At 36.1% G+C, this 21,388-nt stretch overlaps 1 protein-coding gene across 1 annotated transcript in view; it reads right to left on the bottom strand.

Annotated features, from left to right (window-relative positions):
* ZNF45 (zinc finger protein 45) overlaps positions 1–21,184 on the bottom strand; it is a 44,580-nt gene extending 23,396 nt beyond the window's left edge. The window contains exon 1 of the mRNA XM_087421626.1: positions 21,060–21,184. The gene's annotated coding sequence lies outside the window, so the exon portion shown is untranslated. The remainder of the gene's footprint in view (positions 1–21,059) is intronic.
* Positions 21,185–21,388: the final 204 nt, after the last annotated feature.

The following is a 21,388-nucleotide window of genomic DNA, read 5'->3' on the forward strand; positions in this document are numbered from 1 at the left end:
AAGTATGTTTTAAAAAACAAGAGCAGAAGTAGACTACAAAGGAGGAGCTACAAATATTTGAACAATGTCCAATTGAGGCCATCTCAAATCCTGGATAAGTACACTCTCTGTGTAGGAAAACAAAGAGAAATAACCACAATTTTTTTAAGTCAATGGCTTAAATGATAACCATTTGATCAAATGATCTCCGATTCCCCTTCCCCGAAAAACAAAAACAAATCAAAAGGTTTACAACTGAAAAATAAGACTAAAAAGAGAAGTAGACACTCTAGTATGGACTGAAAGTCCAGCTCCAAATTGTCCCTGAAATTGAATTATGGTGATCCTGTGCTGCTAATTCCCTCAGGAATCTGGTAGAAGAAAATTAAAAATCTCAATGAACAAAGATAATATTATCTCAAGCATCAATTTACTTCTATACTTTTTGAATAACAATAGAAATATTGGAAAAAGTTGGCTTTAGATAAAGCAATATTTGAGCTGTTGAGGGACGCAAAAATGATTTACAAAAATTTATTTCTTGAGGGATGTAACACAAATCTAATTTGTATGCACCTAATAAATATTCTCAAATATTTAAAGCAAAGACAGAGAATTAAAAAGAAAAATACATAAACACAATCAAAGTGGAAATTTTAACATACCTCAGAACAAAGCAGACCAAAAAAGTTATCAGGAAGTATTAGGAAGACTTGACGTACCTGATAGAAACCAGAACTAATAAACATATACAGAATGCTGAATCCAGCAACTGTTGAATCTTTTCAAGAACACATAGAATGTGTTGCATAAACACAAAAATTGAGCATATCCTGGACCAAAGAAGCAATAACAACACATTTCAAAGAACCAAAATAACTCACAGTGGAGTCTCCGGGTATAATGCAATTAAGCTCAAAATCAATAATAAAAGGGTAACTAGATAACCCCATTATGTTTAGCTATGAAGGAATTTACTTTTAAAAATCCATGAAGCAAAACAAGATCCTAATGTAAACTAAAATATATTTTAAACTGAGTGATAATAAATATGCTATATCCCAAAACTTGTAGGATACGACCAAAGCCAACTTGCAAGGGCTAAAAATCATAAATGAATAATCTAATTTAAGAGGTTAGAAAAAGAACAGGAAATGAAATCAAAGAAAAGTATTTTTAAAACAGCAAATAAATGAAATAGAAAAAAACATAAAGGGTTGAAATGTTATTCTTTAAAAAGAAAATAATAAAATTGTTAAAGTCCAGTTGAGGCTGACCAAGAAAGTAGAGTGTATTCTCAAATTACAAATGAAAGGATGAAAAATTGGTCATCACGACAAATCTTTCAAACATTAAATATGTATCAGAAATTTATGCCAATGAAATTGAAGATTTATGTGAAATGGATAAATTTGTAGAGAATTTGACACAAGAAAAAATAGAAAATCTGAGTAGATCTAGAACTATTTAAAAATCGAATTTGTAAATAAAAATCCTCATAAAAACTAATCTCTAAATCCAGGTACCATCACAGTGAATTCTAGCATATATTTAACAAATCTATCAGAGAATAGAAAAATAGGAAACACTCTCCAGTTTATTTGATGAGTTTAATAAAAACTCGATACCAAAATCCAACAAAAAAACTGTAGGAGAAAACAAAATGCCAGGCCCTTGGCATCATTAATGTATATGCACAATTTTGGAATAAAATTTTAACAAATCAAATCCAACAAAATATAAAGAGGATAATACATTATGACCAAGTTGGGTTTAATCCAAGAATGCAATCAATTTAATACACTCTGTTACAAAATATATCTACAGAGATGCAGAAAATTTCTTTCATAAAACAACATATATTCATGATAAAAACTCAAAAATGGTAATAGAAGTGATCTAAAAAAAAACCATAACAAATATTATTCTTATTGGTGAAGTGTTGAAAGCTTTTGCTCTGAGATTAGAAATGAGTAAGAAAGCATACTCGCATACCTTCTCTTCAACAACATACTGGCCCTCCATCACTTATTCATTCTAATAATTTGTTAATAGACTTTTTGAATTTCCCTGTTGCTGGCAAATTTCCAACAAAAGGAACAATGCACAGCAGTGGGGAGAGGGAGGACTTTTTTTTATAGATGCTGATTTAGTTGGCTATTCATATGGAAAAAATGAAATTGACACCTACTTCATGGTGTATTGCACACAAAAATCAATTCCTAGTTGATTTTAAATCTAAATGTGAAAAGAAAAACAAATCTCCTAGAAAATAATAGAAGACACATCTTGATGATTTGGTGATAGGGAAAGATTTCTTGAACAGGACATGCAAACCACTAACCAAAAGAAAACAACAGATAAATTAGACCACATTACAATATACTAATGGAATAGAAAAGAGAATCCACAGATCCACACATATTCATTCACCTAGCTCATACTAAAGATGACACTGAAATGCAATGGAGAAAAGCTAGTCTTTTTTTTTTTTTCCTGGTGAGGAAGATTGGCCCTGAGCTAACATCTGTTGCCAATATTCCTCTTTTTGCTTGAGAAAGATTGTCCCTGAACTAACATCTGTGCCAATCCTCCTCCACTTTATACATGGGACACCACCACAGCATGGCTCAATGAGTGGTGTGTACGTCCGTGCCCGGGATCTGAACCCACAAACCCCAGGGCACTGAAGCGGAGCATGCGAACTTAACCACTATGCCACCGGGCAAGCCCTGAAAAGCCAGTCTTTTACATAAATGGCACAAGAGCCTGGGTGCCTGGAATTACCACAACATCCCTGGGTTGCCTACATCTAAGCTTCTTTTATGTGAAATAGAAATGAACTATTTTATTTAAGCCACTATTAGGAGAGTCTTTGTCAATTGCAGCTAACCCTTCTCCCAACTGAAACATAAGGAGAGTAGTTTTTACCTTCCAATCTGCATTTTTTGCAAGAAGGAATAAGAGATATGAATAGACGCTAAATGTTGCTTTGTCTCCACCCACCTAACCAGGATTCTTATGCAATGAAAACCAGCAATAATGCCCATGACACGGGCCTGTTGGACTCCTCCAACCTAGGGGAGTTAGTGTCTATGCCTACGTTGGGATGCAAGGGGAGCGTGACAGATGGAATAAGTTGAGTTCAAGCTGCACAACTCCCTGTAGTCCAAGGAATCTCACATTTGGAGATCCACATCATATCCATCTATGGGAAGGCACCTCATCCATCGCTGAAGGTCTTCCTGCTTTAACAAAGAAAATAGTGAGTTTCTGTACCTTTTGTGCTTGCTGTTTTTAAGACATCATTTGGGTCTATTATTTTCACCCCCAGTTCCTGAAAGCTTGTATTATCTCTATTGAATTTAGGTGTCTATGAAATTAGCTCTGTAGAGCATCTTCAATTATCATCATTTAGAAAGATAACAATGGTAAGAGATCTTCCTGACATATTTCTTGGTTAGTGAACAATACCCACACTTCATTCCCCAAAGCAAACCCCAGATGCCACTATAGCATTAGAACAGCTGAAGAGCCAGTGACTTCTGCTATAATCCTAGCAGTCCTACAATCAGCTTAGGTTTACATGTCTGAGACACATGCCTTCTTGTGACCTATGGATGTTTCTCTCTCCCAAAGAATGCAAATCTAAGGACCACTACCATATACAAATTTCTCCTATAAATGAGTCTATATGAGAGCTGAGAAATTTTATTGCCTTTCATTCTGATTTGAAAAATAGCCTTGCGGGGCCGGCCCCATGGCTTAGCGGTTAAGTGTGCACGCTCAGCTGCTGGTGGCCCGGGTTTGGATCCCGGGCGCGCACCGACACACCGCTTCTCCCGCCATGCTGAGGCCGCATCCCACATACAGCAACTGGAAGGATGTGCAGCTATGACACACAACTATCTACTGGGGCTTTGGGGGAAAAAATAAATAAAAAATAAATAAAAATTTAAAAAAATGAAAAATAGCCTTGCTTATCCTAGGATTAGCACTGAAGATGTCATTGAGCATTACCAACTCAAATTCCTTTAACACTAAGACTATTAGTGGTAGTGGTATTGGTAATATTTTATTTTTTAAACCAACTTTATTGAAGTATAATTTACATAAAATAAAACACGTCTATTTTAAGTATAAAGTTCAGTGAGTTTGACAAATGGGTACACTTGTATAAGTACCCCTACACTCAAGATATAGAAATTTCCATCATGCCAAAAAGTTCGCTTAAGCCCTTTTGTAGCACTTTGCCCCACCCCAAGCCCCAACTACTAATCTGCTTTCTGTCAATAAAGATTAATTTTTCCTGTGAGAATTTCATACAAATGGAATTATACAATATGTAGGTACTCTGATGTGTCAGCTTTTTTTGACACAGCATAATGTTTGTGAGAGTGATTCACGTTGTGTGTATCATTCCTTCTTATTGTTGAGTACTTTTCAATTGTATGGATATATCACAATTTGTTAATCCATTCATTTCTTGATGAACATCGGGAATGTTTCCAAATTTGGCTATTACAAATATAGCTGATGTGACCATTCCTACATAAGGATTTATGTGTCCATAAGTTTTCATTTCTCTAGGCAAATAACTAGGAGTGTGCCTGCTAGGTCATATTATAATTATATTTTATAGCATTATTAAAGCATAATTGATGTACAATAAACTGCCAATAAAGCATATAATTAGATGAATCTTAACATATGGATACAACTGTGAAACCATAACACAGTCAAACATCTCCAGTATCCCCAAAAGTCTCCTCATACTCCTTTGTAATTCCTCCCTCTTCTTATATGTTTAACTTTATAAGAAATTGCCAAAATATTTTCCAAAGGGGCTGTAATTTCATATTTCCACCAAAATGTATGAAAGTTCCAGTTGCTCCACAACCTCACCAACACTTGGTATTGTCACTTTTTTTTTTTTATGAGGAAGATCAGCCCTGAGCTAACATCCATGCTAATCCTCCTCTTTTTGCTGAGGAAGACCGGCTCTGAGCTAACATCTATTGCCAATCCTCCTTGGTTTTTTTTTCCCCAAAGCCCCAGTAGATAGTTGTATGTCATAGTTGCACATCCTTCTAGTTGCTGTATGTGGGACGTGGCCTCAGCATGGCCAGACAAGCAGTGTGTCAGTGTGCGCCCGGGATCCGAACCCCGGGCCGCCAGTAGTGGAGTGTGTGCACTTAACCGCTAAGCCACGGGGCCGGCCCCTGTCACTTTTTAATTTTAGTCATTCTGGTGGGTGTGTAGTGGTAACTTTTGCGGTTTTAGTTTGCATTTTCCTGATGACAAAAGATGTTGATCATCTTTTCATGTGCTTAATGGCCATTTATGTAATTATTAAGAGTTTGTTCAAATCTTTAGCCTATTTTCCCCCAGCTTTATTGAGATATGACTGACATATAATACTGTATAAGTTTAAGGTGTACAATGTGTTGATTTGATACACTTATACATTGCAAAATGATTACCACTGTAGCATTAGCTAACACACCTCCGTCATGTCACATAATTACCATTTCTTTTTTGTGGTGAGAACATTCAAGATCTACTCTCTTGACAACTTTCAAGTATATAATACATTATTGTTAACTATAATCACAATGCTGCACATTAGATGCCAAGAACTTATTTATCTTCTAACTGGGAGTTTGTACTCTTTGACCAACATATCGCCCATTTTCCCCACCCCACAACCCCTAGTAACCACCACTCTACTCTCTGCTTCTACAAGTTCAGTTTTTTTAGACTCCATATATTAATGATATCACACACGGGCCGGCCCCGTGGCTTAGCAGTTAAGTGCGTGCGCTCCACTGCTGGCGGCCCGGGGTTCGGATCCTGGGCGCGCACCGACGCACCGCTTCTCCGGCCATGCTGAGGCCGCGTCCCACATACAGCAACTAGAAGGATGTGCAGCTATGACATACAACTATCTACTTGGGCTTTGGGGGAAAAATAAATAAATAAATAAAATTATGAAAAAAAACTGATATCACACAGTATTGGTCTTTCTCTATCTGACTTATTTCACTTAGCATAATACCTTTAGGGTCCAACCATGTTGTTGCAAATGGCAGGATTTCCTTCTTTATCTATTTCCTTCTTTATATATACCACATCTTCTTTGTCTATTCATCCATCGATGGACACTTAGGTTGTGTCCATATCTTAGCTATTGTGAATAATGCTGCAATAAACATGAGAGTGCAGATATCTCTTTGCGATCCTGTTTTCATTTCCTTTGGATATACACCCAGAAGTGGGATTGCTGGATCATATGGTAGTTCTATTTTTAACTTTTTGAGGAAACTCCATGCTGTTTTCCATAATAGCTGTACCAATTTACATTCCTATCAACAGGATACAGGGGTTCTCTTTTCTCCACATCCCCACCTACTTGTTATCTTTCATCTTTTTGATGATAGCCATTCTAACAGATATAAAGTGACATCTTATTGCAATTTTGATTTGTATTTCCCTGATGATTAGTGATGTTGACCATCTTTTCATGTATCTGTTAGCCATTTCTACATCTTCTTTGGAAAAATGTCTACACAATTCCTCTGCTCATTTTTAATCAGATCTTTTTTTTTTTTTTTTTTGCTATTGCCTTGTATGAACTTCTTTATATATTTTATATATTAACCCCTTATCAGATATATGTGTTGCAAATGTTTTCTTCCATTCTGTAGGTTACCTTTTCATTTTGTTGAATGTTTCTTTTGCTGTGCAGAAGTTTTTTAGTTTGGTGTAGTCCTACTTACTGATTTTTGCTTTTGTTGCTTGTGCTTTTGGTGTCATATCCAAAACATCATTGACAACGCTAATGTCAACGAGCTTTTTCCCTGTTTTCTACTAGGAGTTTTACCAATTCAGGTCTTATGTTTAAGTTTTTAATTCATTTCAAGCTAATTTTTGTGAGTAGTGTAAGACAGGGGTCCAATTTAATTTTTCTGCATGTGGTTACCCAGGTTTCCCAACACCATTTATTGAGGAGACTATCCTGTCTCCATTGTATATTCTTGGCATCTTTGTCATAAATTAATTGACCATATATGCATGGGTTTATTTCTGAGCTCTCTTTTCTGTTCCATTCTTCTATGTGTCTGTTTTTATGCCAGTACCATACTGCTTTGATTACTATAGCTTTGTAATATAGTTTGAAATCAAGAAGTGTGATGTCTCCAGCTCTTCTTTCTCAAGATTGCTTTGGCTGTTCAGGGTCTTTTGTGGTTCTATATAAATTTTAGGGTTCTTTTTCTATTTCTGTGAAAAATGCCATTGAAATTTTGATAGGAATTGCATTGAATTTATAGATGGCGTTGGGTAGTATGGACATTTTAACAATATTAATTCTGTTGGTCCATGAACACAGGATATCTTAACATTTTGTTTCTGTCTTCTTCAATTTCTTTCATCAAAGTTTTGTAGTTTTCAGTGTACAGATATTTCACTTCCTTGGTTAAATTATTACTAAATATTTTATTGTTTTTTACGCTATTGTGAATGAGATTGTTTTATTTATTTCCTTTTCAGATATTTCATTGTCAGTGTATAGAAATACAATTGATTTCTGTATGGTGATTTTGTACCCTGCAACTTTACTGAATTCATTGCTTAGATCTAACAGTTTTTGTGTGGAGTCTTAAGGATTTTCTATATATAAGATCATATCACCTGCAAGCAAAGACAATTTTACTTCTTCTTCTCTGACTTGGATGCCTTTTATTTCTTTTTCTTGCCTGATTGCTCTGGTTATTACTTCCAGAACTATATTGAATATGAGTGGTGAGAGTGGGCACCTTTGGCTTCTTCTTAATCTTAGAGGAAAAGTTTTCAATCTTTCACCATTGAGTATAATGTTACCTGTTTGTCATATATGTCCTCTATTATGTATCTCCTATACCTGATTTGTTGAGAGTTTTTATCATGAAAGGATGTTGGATTTGTCTTCCGCATCTGTTGAGATGATCATATGATTTTTATCTTTCATTCTATTAATGTGGTGTATCACATTTATTGATTTGTATATGTTGAATGATCCTTGCATCCCAGGGATAAATTCCACTTGGTCATGATGTACGATCCTTTTAATGTGCTGTTGAACTCAGTTTGCTAATATTTTGCTGAGAATATTTGCATCAACATTCATGAGGGATATTGGTCTGTAGTTTTCTTTTCTTATAGTGTCCTTCTCTGACTTTGGTATCAAGGTAATGCTGGCCTTGTAAAATGAGTTTGGGAGTGTTCTTCTCTTCAATTTTTGGAAGAGTTTGAAAAGGATTGATGTTAATTCTTTAAATGTTTGGTAGGCTTCACCAGTGAAACCATCTGGTCTTGAGATTTTCTGAGTTTGGAGGTTTTTGATTATTGCTTCAATCTCCTTATTCATTATTGGTCTGTACAGATTTTCTATTTCTTCATGATTCAGTCTTGGAAGGTTGTATGTTTCTAGGAAATGATTCATTTCTTATTGGTTATCCAATTTGTTGGCATATACTTGTTCATAGTAGTCACTCATGATCCTATGTATATCCTTTGTATCTTCTCCTCTTTCATTTCTGATTTTATTTATTTGAGTCATCTCTTTTTTTCTTAGGCTAGCTAAAGGTTTGTCAATTTTGTTTATCTTTTCAAAAAAAAGCTTAGTTTCATTGATCTTTTCTATTGCTTTTCTGTTCTCTATTTCATTTATTTCTGCTCTGATCTTTGTTATTTCCTTCCTTCTGCTAACTTCAGGCTTAGTTTGTTCTTCTTTTTCTAGTTCCTTGAGGTGTGAAGTTCAGTTGTTTATTTGAGATCTTTCCTTTTTCTTAATGTAGGCATGTATCACTATAAACTTCTTAGAACTGTTTTTGTAGCATCTCATAGATTTTAGTATGTTGTGTTTCCATTTTCATTGTTTTAAGGTATTTTTTAATTTCTTCTTTGACCCATTGGTTGTTCAGGAGTTTTTGTTTAATTTCCACATATTTGTAAATTTTCCAGCTTTCCTCTTGTTATTGATTTCTAGTTTCATACCATTATGTTTGGAAAAGACACTTGATATGATTTCATCTTCTTAAATTTGCTAAAATTTGTTTTGTGGCCTATCATATGATGTATCCTGGAGGATGTTCTGGGTCCACTTGACAAGAATGTGTATTCTGCTGCTGTTGCATGGGTTGTTCTGTATATGTCTCTTAGGTCCATTTGTCTAAAGTATGGCTCAATTCCAATATTTCCTTGTTTCTTTTCTGTCTGGATGATCTATCCATTGTTGAAAGTGGGGTACTGAATTCCCTTACTATTATTATATTAACTATTATTGTAGTGTTGTCTATTTCTCCCTTCAGATCTGTTAGTATTTCCTTAAAATATTTAGGTGCTCCAATGTTGAGTGCATATATATTTACAATTGCTATATCTTCTTGATGAATTAATTGCTTTTCATTATATAATGACCATCTTTGTCTCTTATTAACATTTTTTGCCTTAAAATCTATTTTGTCTGATGTAAGTATAGCTAACCCTGTTCTCTTTTGGTTTCCACTTGCGTGCAATATCTTTTTGGATTCCTTGACTTTGAGCCTCTGTGTGTCCTTAAAGCTGAAGTGAGTCTCTTGTAGGCAGCATATAGTTGGGTCATTTTTTTTTTTTTTTGGCAGGGTAAGATTTTCCCTGAGCTAATATCTATTGCCAATCTTCCTCTTTTTTTTTTTTTCCTCCCCAAAGCCTCAGTGCATGGTTGTATATCCTAGTTGTAAGTTCTTCTAGTTCTTCTATGGGAGCTGCTGCCACAGCATGGCAACTGACAGACGGGTGGTGTGGTTCTGCAACTGGGAAGTGAAGCTGGGCTGCCAAAGTGGTGAGAGCACCGAACTTTAACCATTAGGCCATCAGGGCTGTCTCAGGTCTTACTTTTTTAATCCATCTAAGCACTCTATGCCTTCTAATTGGAGAACTCAATCCATTTACATTTAGAGTAATTATTGATAGATAAGGACTTAGCAATGCCATATTATTAATTGTTTTCTGGCTGTTTTACAGTTCCCTTGTTCCTTTCTTCTTCTCTTGCTGCCATCCTTTGTGAATTGTAGTGGTATGCTCTGATTTCCTTCTACTTATCTCTTGTTAATATACCATAGGTTTTCACCTTGTGGTTATGATGAGGATTACATAAAATGTCTTATAGATATAACAACCTATTTTATGCCGATAACAACTTGACTTTGATCACATATAAAAACTCCCCTGGCTTTTATGCTTTGGTCACAATTTATCTCTTTTTATATTGTGTATCTATTAACAAATTATTATAGCTATAGTTATTTTTAATACTCTCATCCTGTAACTTGTACACTATAGTTAAGTAGTTAATACACTACCATATTATAGTATTAGGATATTCTAAATTTGGCTGTATATTTATCTTTACCAGTATGTTGTATATTTTCATATGTTATCATGTTACTAATTAGCATTTTTTCATTTCAGCTTGAAGAACTCCTTTCAGCATTTCTGGTAAAGCAGGTCTAGTGGTGATGAATTCCCCCAGCTTTGGATTGTCTTTATTTATTTCCCTTTGTCTAAAGGGAAAGCCTTTATTTCTCCTTTATTCTTGAAGGATAGCACTGCCTTTGAAGTATTCTTGGTTGGCAATTTTTTTCTTTCAGTACTCTGAATACATCATCTTTGACTCTCTGATATCATCTTTTAATACATCATCTCACTTTCCTGGCTTGTAAGGTTTCTACTGAGAAATCCACTGATAGCTTAATGGTGGTTCCTTTGTAGGTTACAATCTTCTTTTCTCTTGCTGCTTTTAGAATTCTCTTTGTCTTTGATTTTTGAAAAAAAATTTTGTATTATTTTTAATTTTATTGCAGTCACATTGGTTTATAACATTGTAAAAATTTCAGGTGTACATCATTATACTTCTATTTCTGCATAAATTACCTCATGTTCACCACACAAATACTAATTACAATCCATCACCACACACATGTGCCTAATGTCTTTCATTTTTGACAGTTTCATTATCATGTGTCTTGGAGAATATCATTTTGGATTGAAATTATGGGGTGACCTATTAGTTTCATGAACTTGGATGTCTGAATCACTCCCCAGGTTTGGGAAGTTCTTAGACATTATTCCTTTAAATGATTTCTGCCCATTTCTCCCTCACTTCTCCTTCTGGAACTCCAATAATTCTCACATTGGTTCTTTTGATGGTGTCCCATAGATCCCATAGGCTTTCTTCACTCTTTTTCATTCTTTTTTTTTTGTTGTTATCCTCTAATTAGTTAACTTCAAAGTTCCCTTCTTCTAATTCACATGTTCTTTCTTCTGTTTGGTTGATTCTGCTTTTGATGCTTTTTATTAATTTTTCACTTCATTCATTAAATTTTTCTGCCCCAAATTTTCTTTTTTATGATTTCTTTTTGTTAAATGTCTTATTTTGTTCATGTACCATTTTCCTGATTTTGTTGAATTTGTCTTTCTTTGTTTTCTTGTAGCTCATTGAGTTTCCTTTAAAAAGCTCTTTTGAATTCTTTATTGGGTAAATCATTGATCTCCATGTCTTTGGGTTCAGTTACTGGAAAATTATTGTGATCCTTTGGTGATATCATGTTTCCTTGATTTTTCATGTGTCTTGGAGTTTTGTCTTCCTGTCTTTACATTTGAAGTAGCAGTCACCTCCTTCAATCTTTACTAACTACCTTCGGGGGAGAAATACCTTCTGTTAGTCACACTGAAAATTCTAAGACTTTCTCAGACCTTGTATGGATACACGTGCTCCACGCTTTTTGTGACCTCTTGTAGCAGAACCCTTAAGTTTGTATGTCTTCTCTTGATCCTGTAATACACAAGGCCAGCTGCTGATAGCCTTTCTCTTGTTTTCCCAAAGGAGGCACTACTGCTCAAGTTTGTGGTTTCTCCCTGGTCTGCTTTCTGTGCATGCTCCCTCTTCTACCGAAGCTCACTCTCACTGTCATCCTTAGGAGTCTGCATGGGGAGACAGCAGCAGATTTGGGGGGGGGGTGTTTGTGAAGCATGGGGTGGACTGTTGTTAGGCCCATATGTAGCCTGCCACCATTGTGCCACAACTAAGAAAGAGACGACAAATACTAGATGATAGTAACTGGCCAAGGCATTTTGTCTACCTAATTGTTTAGTGTCTTTTTCACAGTGGGTGCTCTCTGGTGGGTATTAACGTGAAACACAAAGTTCTTTACATTCATGCCTACTACCATATGTCTCCCCACATGCTTCTGCCCCAGACTTCCTTTTCCTTGATCTTCCAATCTGCTCTTTTCAGGTATCTTACCAATTGTCAAGCCATGCACCATTACACGAGTCTATATATATTCTAACTTTGGGTCACTTTTCATTTCACACCAAGTGGACGACCAGATACACTGATAAAATTCAGACCCCACTGGGAGAATTTTCCCTTGTCACTGACCTTCGAGGCCACTCCTAAATGGGGTTTTAGTGTGCCAGCCATCTATTTATGGCTTGCATACTGAACCGATCCATATATGAATCAAACTTGGGATTTTTTTCTCCTTCCTCTATCAGCTGGTCATAAATGACTCCTCATGAGGCCATATATACATACATAAGCAGAGGGAAAGGGGCTGGTGCAACAGTGGTGGATGAAATGGAGTCTGGGTTACATACTCACGTAGCTTGCTTGTGCACTCTGGTCCTGATCATGCTTAATTCCAGATATACCACTTCCATCTTGAAATGGGTTGTTGTGAGTTAGTGAGTCTGAGAAAACCCAGCTCACGGTGGACAACTATAGCCACATGGTCATTTGATGTTCCATGGTCAGGTGCTCCATCTCTACCAGGTTCCACTAGCATGCCCAGAGTTATTTATCAAAAGGTATATGATTCTGCACTGCAGATGGCTTCTCCAGAACCCTTGGGATCTGTGTTATGATTCTCCCAGTGCGGTTTGCCACAAACTCCATGTGGCTTCTTTACTCACCACTGCTAGGTCTTATGCCCTAAGATGAAGTTATGCGTGCACCACATTCTAAAACTGCTGCAGAGTCCTTTCCTGTTCTGGGCCTCACTCAAATCTGGCAACCTTTTTTATTCATCTGATATGTGTTGTAGCAGCGTTCCTAGGTGTGGAAAATGCAGCTTCCAGAACACAAGCCTGAAAGGCATTGTGTTTTCTGCTTCAAGGAGAGAGTTGCAATATGTAATAATTTGTCCTTTATTTTGTAAATATATCAGAAGGTCCCTTATCACTGGACCCCTAAATATTTTACTAATGTAGCAGATTGCTGAATCACTCCCATCCTTTAGAGCACAAAAGTCTTACCCAGGCTTCCAAAGGACCAAATGATTTTTCTTCTTTGGGCTAACTAGCACGATGTCATCCACTTAGAGGATTAACGTGATGATTTTCAGGATATCAAGATGGTTCATATCGGTTTAGACTATATTATGACCAAAGGCAGGATCATTAACCTAGCGCAGTGGCAAAACTGTAAATGTATACTGTTGTGCATTCCATGTGAATTGTTTCTGATCCTTTCTTTACTGATAGGAATGGAAAAGTACACTTTATTCAAATCAATGGTTGCATCCCACGTACCGGAGAACATGTTAATCAGCTCTAGAAAGATACGACATCTGGTAGGGTGGATTCATCTGGGGGTACAACTTGATTGAGTTTGGAGTAGGTTACTGTCCTTCTCAAAACCCGTTCTATTTTTTCCAGAGGACAGGCTGGTAAATTAAATGGAGATAACATGGGGGAAAACAGCCATTACTTTCTTTTTTAAAGCTCTTTAAAAGGACTGTAGTTTCTGTCTTTACCTCTAGGAAATTATATTGTTTTACATCTACTATATTTTCTAGGGTGGGGAGAAGTTTCAGAAGTTTCCATTTGGCTTTCCCTACTATGATAGTCAAATATCCAACGTTGGGTTCAAGACAACTTCAAAGTAGTTTATTTTGATTTCAGATTGGGGACCAGAAAAATGACTACCAAGTGGTTTTGTGGACCCAGTAAACCCAATGTAAGCTAGACTTCAGGTAGGACTCCATCTATTACCAGGCTTCCATATGCCCCACGGCAATAGGAGGGGTTCTGAGGATCAATGTCAACTCAGACCTGCATCCAAGGGTTGTTTAATTCCTTTCTCCAGTATGCAGTTACCAGAGGAAATGCCCATATATCCCTTTGAGGAAGGGTTTGGAAATATTTACCATTCCCATACCATCATTTGCTGTAATGTTGTCGGGTTCTCCCCCCTTGGAAACTGGTGTCTTCTTCACTTACAAGATTCCATGTCTGAAAATTGCTTTATGTCTGTCTGGAAATTGGGCAAGGAATAATGACTTTTCAGTGGGGAGACTGCCCTTAGCCTCCTGATATTCCATCCTTGATTTTTTTCTTACATTTCAATATGAACACTTTCAAACAGCAAAAAGTTGAATTTTATAATGAACACATATACCTGAGGCCTAGAAACTATCATTAAAATTTTACTACACCAGTTTTTTCACACATCTATCCACGTACCCATTTCTCTATCAATCCATCAATATATCTTATTTTTGAAGCATTTCAAAGTAATTGCAGATAGTAATTTTCCCCTAAATACTTCCACATTGATATCATTATCTAGAATTCAATAGTTGCTTATAATAATTTTCTTTTGAGGTAGAATTTACATACAATAAAGTACACAAATCTAAAGTAAACATTTACTAAGTTTTGATGAACGCATTCACTGGTATAAACTAAATCTCTATCAGGATATAGAATATTATTATCAGCCCAGAAAGTTGTTTCATGCCCTTCTAATCAATCCCCTCTCCAATTCCAAAAGAAATAACCACTGTTCTCTTTATTTTCCACCATAGATTATATCTGCCTGTTCTAGAACTTCATAGAAATGGAATTGTAGAGTATGTACTCTTTTTATCAGTGTATCTTTCACCTAATATAATAAAGGTTCATCCATGTTGTTGTATAAATATTCTAAGTTCATTCCTTTTTACTGACGAATAGAAGTCCATTGAATGAATAAACCACAATTTTGTTTATCCATTCTTCTATTGATGGACACCTGTGCTGTTTCCAGGTTTGGGCTATTACAAATAAAGCAGCTATGAGCAATCTCATACAGGCCTTTGGAGGGATATATATTTACTTTTCACTTAAGCAAATATTTGAGTTGAATTGCTTGGTACCTTTGCATGGTAAGTGTTAAACAGCGTTAGTTTTATAGGAATATGCCAGACTCTTTTCCAAAATGATTGTAACATTTTACACTCCACCAAAAATATATGAGATTTATAAGCGCTCCAGACAACGTTTGGTGTTGTCAGTCTATAATTTTAGCCATTCTGGTGGGTGTGTAGGGCTATCTCATTGTGGTTTTAATTTGGATGTCCCTGATGGTTAATGAACACCTTTTAATGTAACTATTGGCCATTTGCATATCTTTTTGGTGAACTCTCTGTTCAAGTAATAATTCCATTTTTTAGGTTATTTATCTCTTAATTGAGTTTTAAGACTTCTTTATGTATTCTGATTACAAGACCTTTATCACATATGTTTTGCTAATGTTTACTACAAGTCAGTGGCCTGCCTTTTAATCTTTTAAAAACAGGTTCTTTTGAAGAGCAAACGTTTATAATTTGATGAAGTCCAATTTACCAATGTTTTTCATTTAGGGATCATCTTTTTAGTGGGTTAATTTCTGGAGTCTAGTCTGTTCCATTGATCTATGTCTATTTTACACAAATACCACACTGTCTTATTTAATGTATCTTTACAATAATTCTTGAAAGTAGTGTAAATGCACCAAAATTATTTTGGCTATCAACATCCTTTGCATTTCCAAATATTTTTAGAATCACCTCATTAACATCTACTTTGAAAGCCTTATGAGAGCTTGATAGGGAATGTGTTAAAACTAGACAATTTGGGGGAAAAATAGCGTCTTAACAATATAGAGCCTTCTGATAAATGAAAATGATCTTTCTCCTTCTGTCTTTAATTTTTCTGTGATCTTAAATATTTTTCAGAGTACAGGTCTGGCACATATTTTGTTATATTTATTCCTATGTATTTTGTATATTTGTTCCTATTGTAAATGGTACTACCAGTAATGAAAATACAACTGGATTTTGTATATTAACATGCTATCTTGTATATAGCCTTGCTAAACTAATTTATAAATTATAAGTGTTTTATAGATTTCATTAAATATTCATAATAGTAATTAGTATTAGCATCAGTATTTGTAATTAGTAAGTTATATGTATTTTGTAGATGACCTTTATCAAATAGTGAAGTCATTTGGGCCTAGAGGTTTTTGTGGGGGGGAGCCAGGAGGTGGAGGAGAGTTAGGATTTTAATTACAAATTCAATTCCTTCAATATATATTCAGCTACATAGTTTACCTATTTCTTCTTGAATACTCTGGTAGTTTTTGTCTTTTAAGGAACGAGCCTTTTTTATCTGAGTTGTCAGATTATATATTACCATGAAGTTTTACATAGTATTTCCTTATTATTCTTTTAATATCTGTTCAATCTGTAATGAACAGATTGAACCTCTGTCATTCTTGGTCTTGGTAATTTGTGTCTGCTCCTTTCTTTTCTTTTTCAGTCTGCTTATACATTTGTCAATTTTATTGATCTTATCAAAGAACAAGGTTTTGGTTTCATCGATTCTATTTTCTTTTTTCTCTTTAATAAATTTTTTTAAAACAGCTTAATTGCAATATTATTAACATACCATACATTTCACCCATTTAAAATGCACAATAGTTTTTAGTATATTCACAGAGCTGTGCGTCCATCACCACAATCTAAAGTCTCAAACTCATTAGCTCTTCCCATCCCCCCAATCACCCATTCCCAGCCCTAAGTAACCACTAATCTATTTACTGTCTCTACAGATTTACATATTCTAGATGTTTCATATAAATGGAATCATCCAATATGTGATCCTTTGTGACTGGCTTCTTTCACAATGTTTTGAAGGTTCATCCATGTTGGAATATGTATCAGTACTTCATTTCTTTTTTAGTATCAAATAATATTCTATTGCATGGATATATCACATCAGTTGCTGCATGTTTGGGTTGTCTCTACTTTTTGGCTATTATGAATATTGCTGTTTTGAACATTTGTGTTTGGAAGCCTGAACATCATATCTAATGGCAAGTAGTGCACGTACCTTATAATAGAGTATTACCAATTCCTCTCTTTCATCTCTTATAACAACGCTATCATTCATTTCACTTATTCATCTGCTATCATCACATTGCTGTTATCATTATATTGAACAAATAGCTATATATTAGATCAATAAGAAGCAAAACAAAAGATTTAATTTTATCTTCACTTATTCCTTCTCTAGTGATCTTTTCTTCATGTAGATCTGAGTTTCTGACCTATATCATTTTACTTCTATATGAATAATTTGTTTTAACATTTCTTGCAAGCCGGGTTTACTGGCAACAAATTCCCTCAATTTTTGCTTGTTTGAGAAAGTCTTTATTTCTCCTTCACTTTTGAGGAATAATTTCACTGAATATAGGATTCTAGGTTGGTGAGTTTTTTCTTTCAACACTTTAAATTTTTCACTCCACTTGTATGTTTTTCATTTTACTTCCTGCCTGCATGCTTTCTGAAGTCTGATTTAATTTTTATCCTTGCTTCTCTGTAGGTCAATTGCAACCCCCCACCCTCTGGCTTCTTTCTAAGATTTTCTCTCTGTCATTGGTTTTCTGAAGTTTGAATATGATATGCCTAGATGTAGTTTTGGTATTTATCCTAAGTTTTCTGGATCTGTGGTTTGGTGTCTGTCATTAATTGTGGAAAATTCTTAGCCATTATTAATTCAACATTTTTTTCTGCTCCTCTCTCTCTTTCTTCTCCTTCCCCATTCTCATTTCATATATATATATTACACATTTTTTATTCGTTTCCAAGTTTTTGGATATTCTACTTTTCTTTTTTTCATTTTTTTCCTCTTTTCATTTCAGTTTAGAAAGTTACTATTGACATATCTTCAAGGTCACTGATTCTTTCCTTGGCCACGTCCAGTCTACTGGTGATCCCATGAAAGGCATTCTACATTTCTGTCGCAGTGTTTTTCATTTCTAGCATTTCTGTTTTTATTATTATTTTTCTAAATTTTGGTAATTACACATAAAATTTATCATTTAACCATTTTTAAATGTAACCATTTTTAAGTTCAGTGGTATTAAATATATTCATATTTTTGTGCAACCATCTCCACCATCCATCTCCAGAACTCTTTTCATCTTGCAAAACTGAAACTAAATCCATCAAATAGTAACTTCCCATTCCTCCTCCCTACACCCCCAGCAACCAACATTCTACTTTCTGTCTCTATGAATATGAGCAATTTAGGTACCTCATATAAATGGAATCATACAGTATTTATCTTTTTGTGACTGGCTTATTTGAATTATCATAATGTCCTCTAGGTTCCATGTTATAGCATGTATCTGAATTTCCTTCCTTTTTAAGGCTGAATAATAGTCCATTGTATGTATAAGCCACACTCTGTTTTTCCATTCCTCCATCAGTGGACACTTGGATTGCTTCCACTTTTTGGCTATTGCGAATAATGCCACTATGAACATCAGTGTCTAGTATTTTCTTTAGAATCGTTGTTAGGATTTGCATCTCTCTGTTTACTCATTGGTTTTTGCAAAGTTCTCTTGTGGAAATGATCTCAAATACGTATATAACCTCTGTCGCAGTAATTCCATTGAGAATTTATTAAAAATATGTATATCCTTATTTCTAGGAGATGCATACTGAAGTATTTAATATTTTATTAAAAATGAAAGGAAATAGGGGCCAGCCCCGTGGCATACTGGCTGGGTTCACACGCTCCACTTTGGCAGCCTGGGGTTTGCAGGTTCAGATCCTGGGTGCGGACCTACACACCGCTTATTAAGCCGTGCTGTGGCAGGCATCCCACATATAAAGTAGAGGAAGATGGGCACAGATGTTAGGCCAGGGTCAATCTTCCTCAGCAAAAACAAGAGGACTGGCAACTGATGTTAGCTCAGGGCTAATCTTCCTCACCAAAAAAAAAAAAAGAAAGGAAATATTTAAAAAGTCAATGTGAAGAATGGGAACACCATAGATAGAACTATTATCACTAACAATGACCACTCTGCCATTAGAAGTTGCCATATTTCAACAGTGATAAGGCCTTATACAGGAAATAGAACTCTAATTTTGTATTTCTTTGGAATATATATATATATATATATAACAATGTATTAATTACCTATAATTTGAAGTATGGCAAGTAGTTCTCTGATGGACAAATTAAATGGTCTTAAATACGCTGCCTTCTCTGAGTCAGTTTTCTCTCCAGAAAATAGAAGTAACAATGCTGCTTGACGTAGAATTCAGAACATGACTCCCTCGTCCAAGTTCTCTGCTCTAAGCCAAACTACCTCTCCAAGGGCAAATTATGTCTCTCGCCCAGGGCTTTCCAAACTTATCCAGTAAAAATTCCTTCACAGTATAGGAGAATGGAAGCCTACCTCTGGGAGTCTAAGATGGACACAAAAGCTGCAAACTTTTGCATACGGAGTATGTGACTCTGAATTCTTTCTTATTTGAAAAGCTATGTTGATTTGTATTCTTTTCCTTACAAAAAAGAACTATCTGATTGAATATAAAATATCCAAATGATTTGCCACATAAATAGCAAATCGCCTTTTACCCAAATCTTAAAATTATTGCTCCAAGAAGATGCAACATTCCTCTCTTTATTTCCTTGTTGAGAAGGGTAAGAAGGCTTGTGGTCACTCACAAATATACACAGTCGTAATGTTACAGGGTTTTATATTCATATAGTCAAAATCACACATATCTGGCTCAAAGTCATGCTGTTTCTCACTCAACAATCTTGTTCACACAGTGATTCACATTCACAATCTCCACAGAATGCACCCATAAGAAAAGCATATCTTTTAAAACATCACATAAATTTTAACAGTCATACTCACTTCCAGATAAAAACATACAATCTCATATCTCAAATCACAATCTCATAAGACTCAAAAAGTGCATCATTTTATAGAATTTCACAGAGTCACAAAGCAGTCAAACATTTTACTACCTATTCCCAAAGAGTCTGGAAAAGAAAATTTTATTAGGAACCTAACACATGTGTTCAAACTTCATTCTCAAGGTGCTCATCGAGCTGGAGAAGGAAATATTCCAGTCCATCCTGGAGCCACGAAGGGGTTCACAAGGGGAAAGGTCAGAGTTTACACACAGTTTCACATAAGATCAATGGACAGTGTGGTGTTTTCACAAGTCCCAACGGGGAGTTTGGAGAGGAATAAAGATGGATTGAAATCTGATTTGATTTGGCTAAGATTCAGGGCAGCCTTATGACTTTTGTGGGCCCCTTCTTCATAAAAATAAAATAAAAATTATATTTTATGACTGCATTGGTATAATAATAATAATAAATTAATATAAGTTGTCTTGACTTAAACATTTTCTTTGACTTAAAAATTCATTTTTAATTCTGATTTTAAAAGAATTTTTTGTGCCCCTAAAAGTACTGTGGGCCCCAGGCACTTTGCCTACCGTGCCTAATGGACAAGTAGGCCCTGCTAGGTTGCGTCTTGGGCAAAAGTCAGCCAGACTCGGGTTTTAGTGGAGAGAAAGGCATGTTACTGGGCACGAGGAATTTCGGGGTGGGGGATAAGAAGGCTTAATAAATTTTATATAATCTCAAAATCTAAAACACAAACCATTTTCACATCCAAAGGAACACACTCCGCAACAAACCAAAGAAACACAACCTCACACATGGCTACAGACATACAATGGGTCCCACAATGTCACAGAGAAGGAAAACACACACATACCTGCACACGCCCAAGCAGTCTTTCCTTAAATCAAAAGCATCCCTCACGCCCGCTGTGCTGCTGGCGCTACTCCAGGCGCTGTGCCCCCTTGGGGGGCGAAAGACCCAAGTCCCCGTCCTCGCAAAGCCCACACCCAGGGAACCACCGCGGACCGTACCCAGGAACCTGGCACGCAGGTTTGAGGCTCTGGAGTCCGCCTGCTCCTGCCCCGCCTTCCACAACCTGGACTCAGAGTCCACTCGCCTCCTCCAGTACGCAGGACCCCCTGAAGTCACCGTCCTCCATGGGTCACCTCCTGCAACGCCGCGGACCCACACACGCCCGCGCCTGCGCGCTCCGAGCACAGGCTACAGACCCGCGGGCTCCCCTCCTCCGTGACTATGCCGCTGGACTGCATTTCCCAGAAGCCCTCGGGCTCGCGTTACCCTCGACCTCTGGGTCCTCTTCCGGTGTCCGAGCAGCTGTGGTCCCTACGTGGTGAGTAGG

This window comes from Ceratotherium simum, chromosome 33 (assembly GCF_057802395.1).
Source record: "Ceratotherium simum simum isolate JZ-2026a chromosome 33, ASM5780239v1, whole genome shotgun sequence".
In the NCBI taxonomy this organism is placed as follows: domain Eukaryota; kingdom Metazoa; phylum Chordata; class Mammalia; order Perissodactyla; family Rhinocerotidae; genus Ceratotherium; species Ceratotherium simum.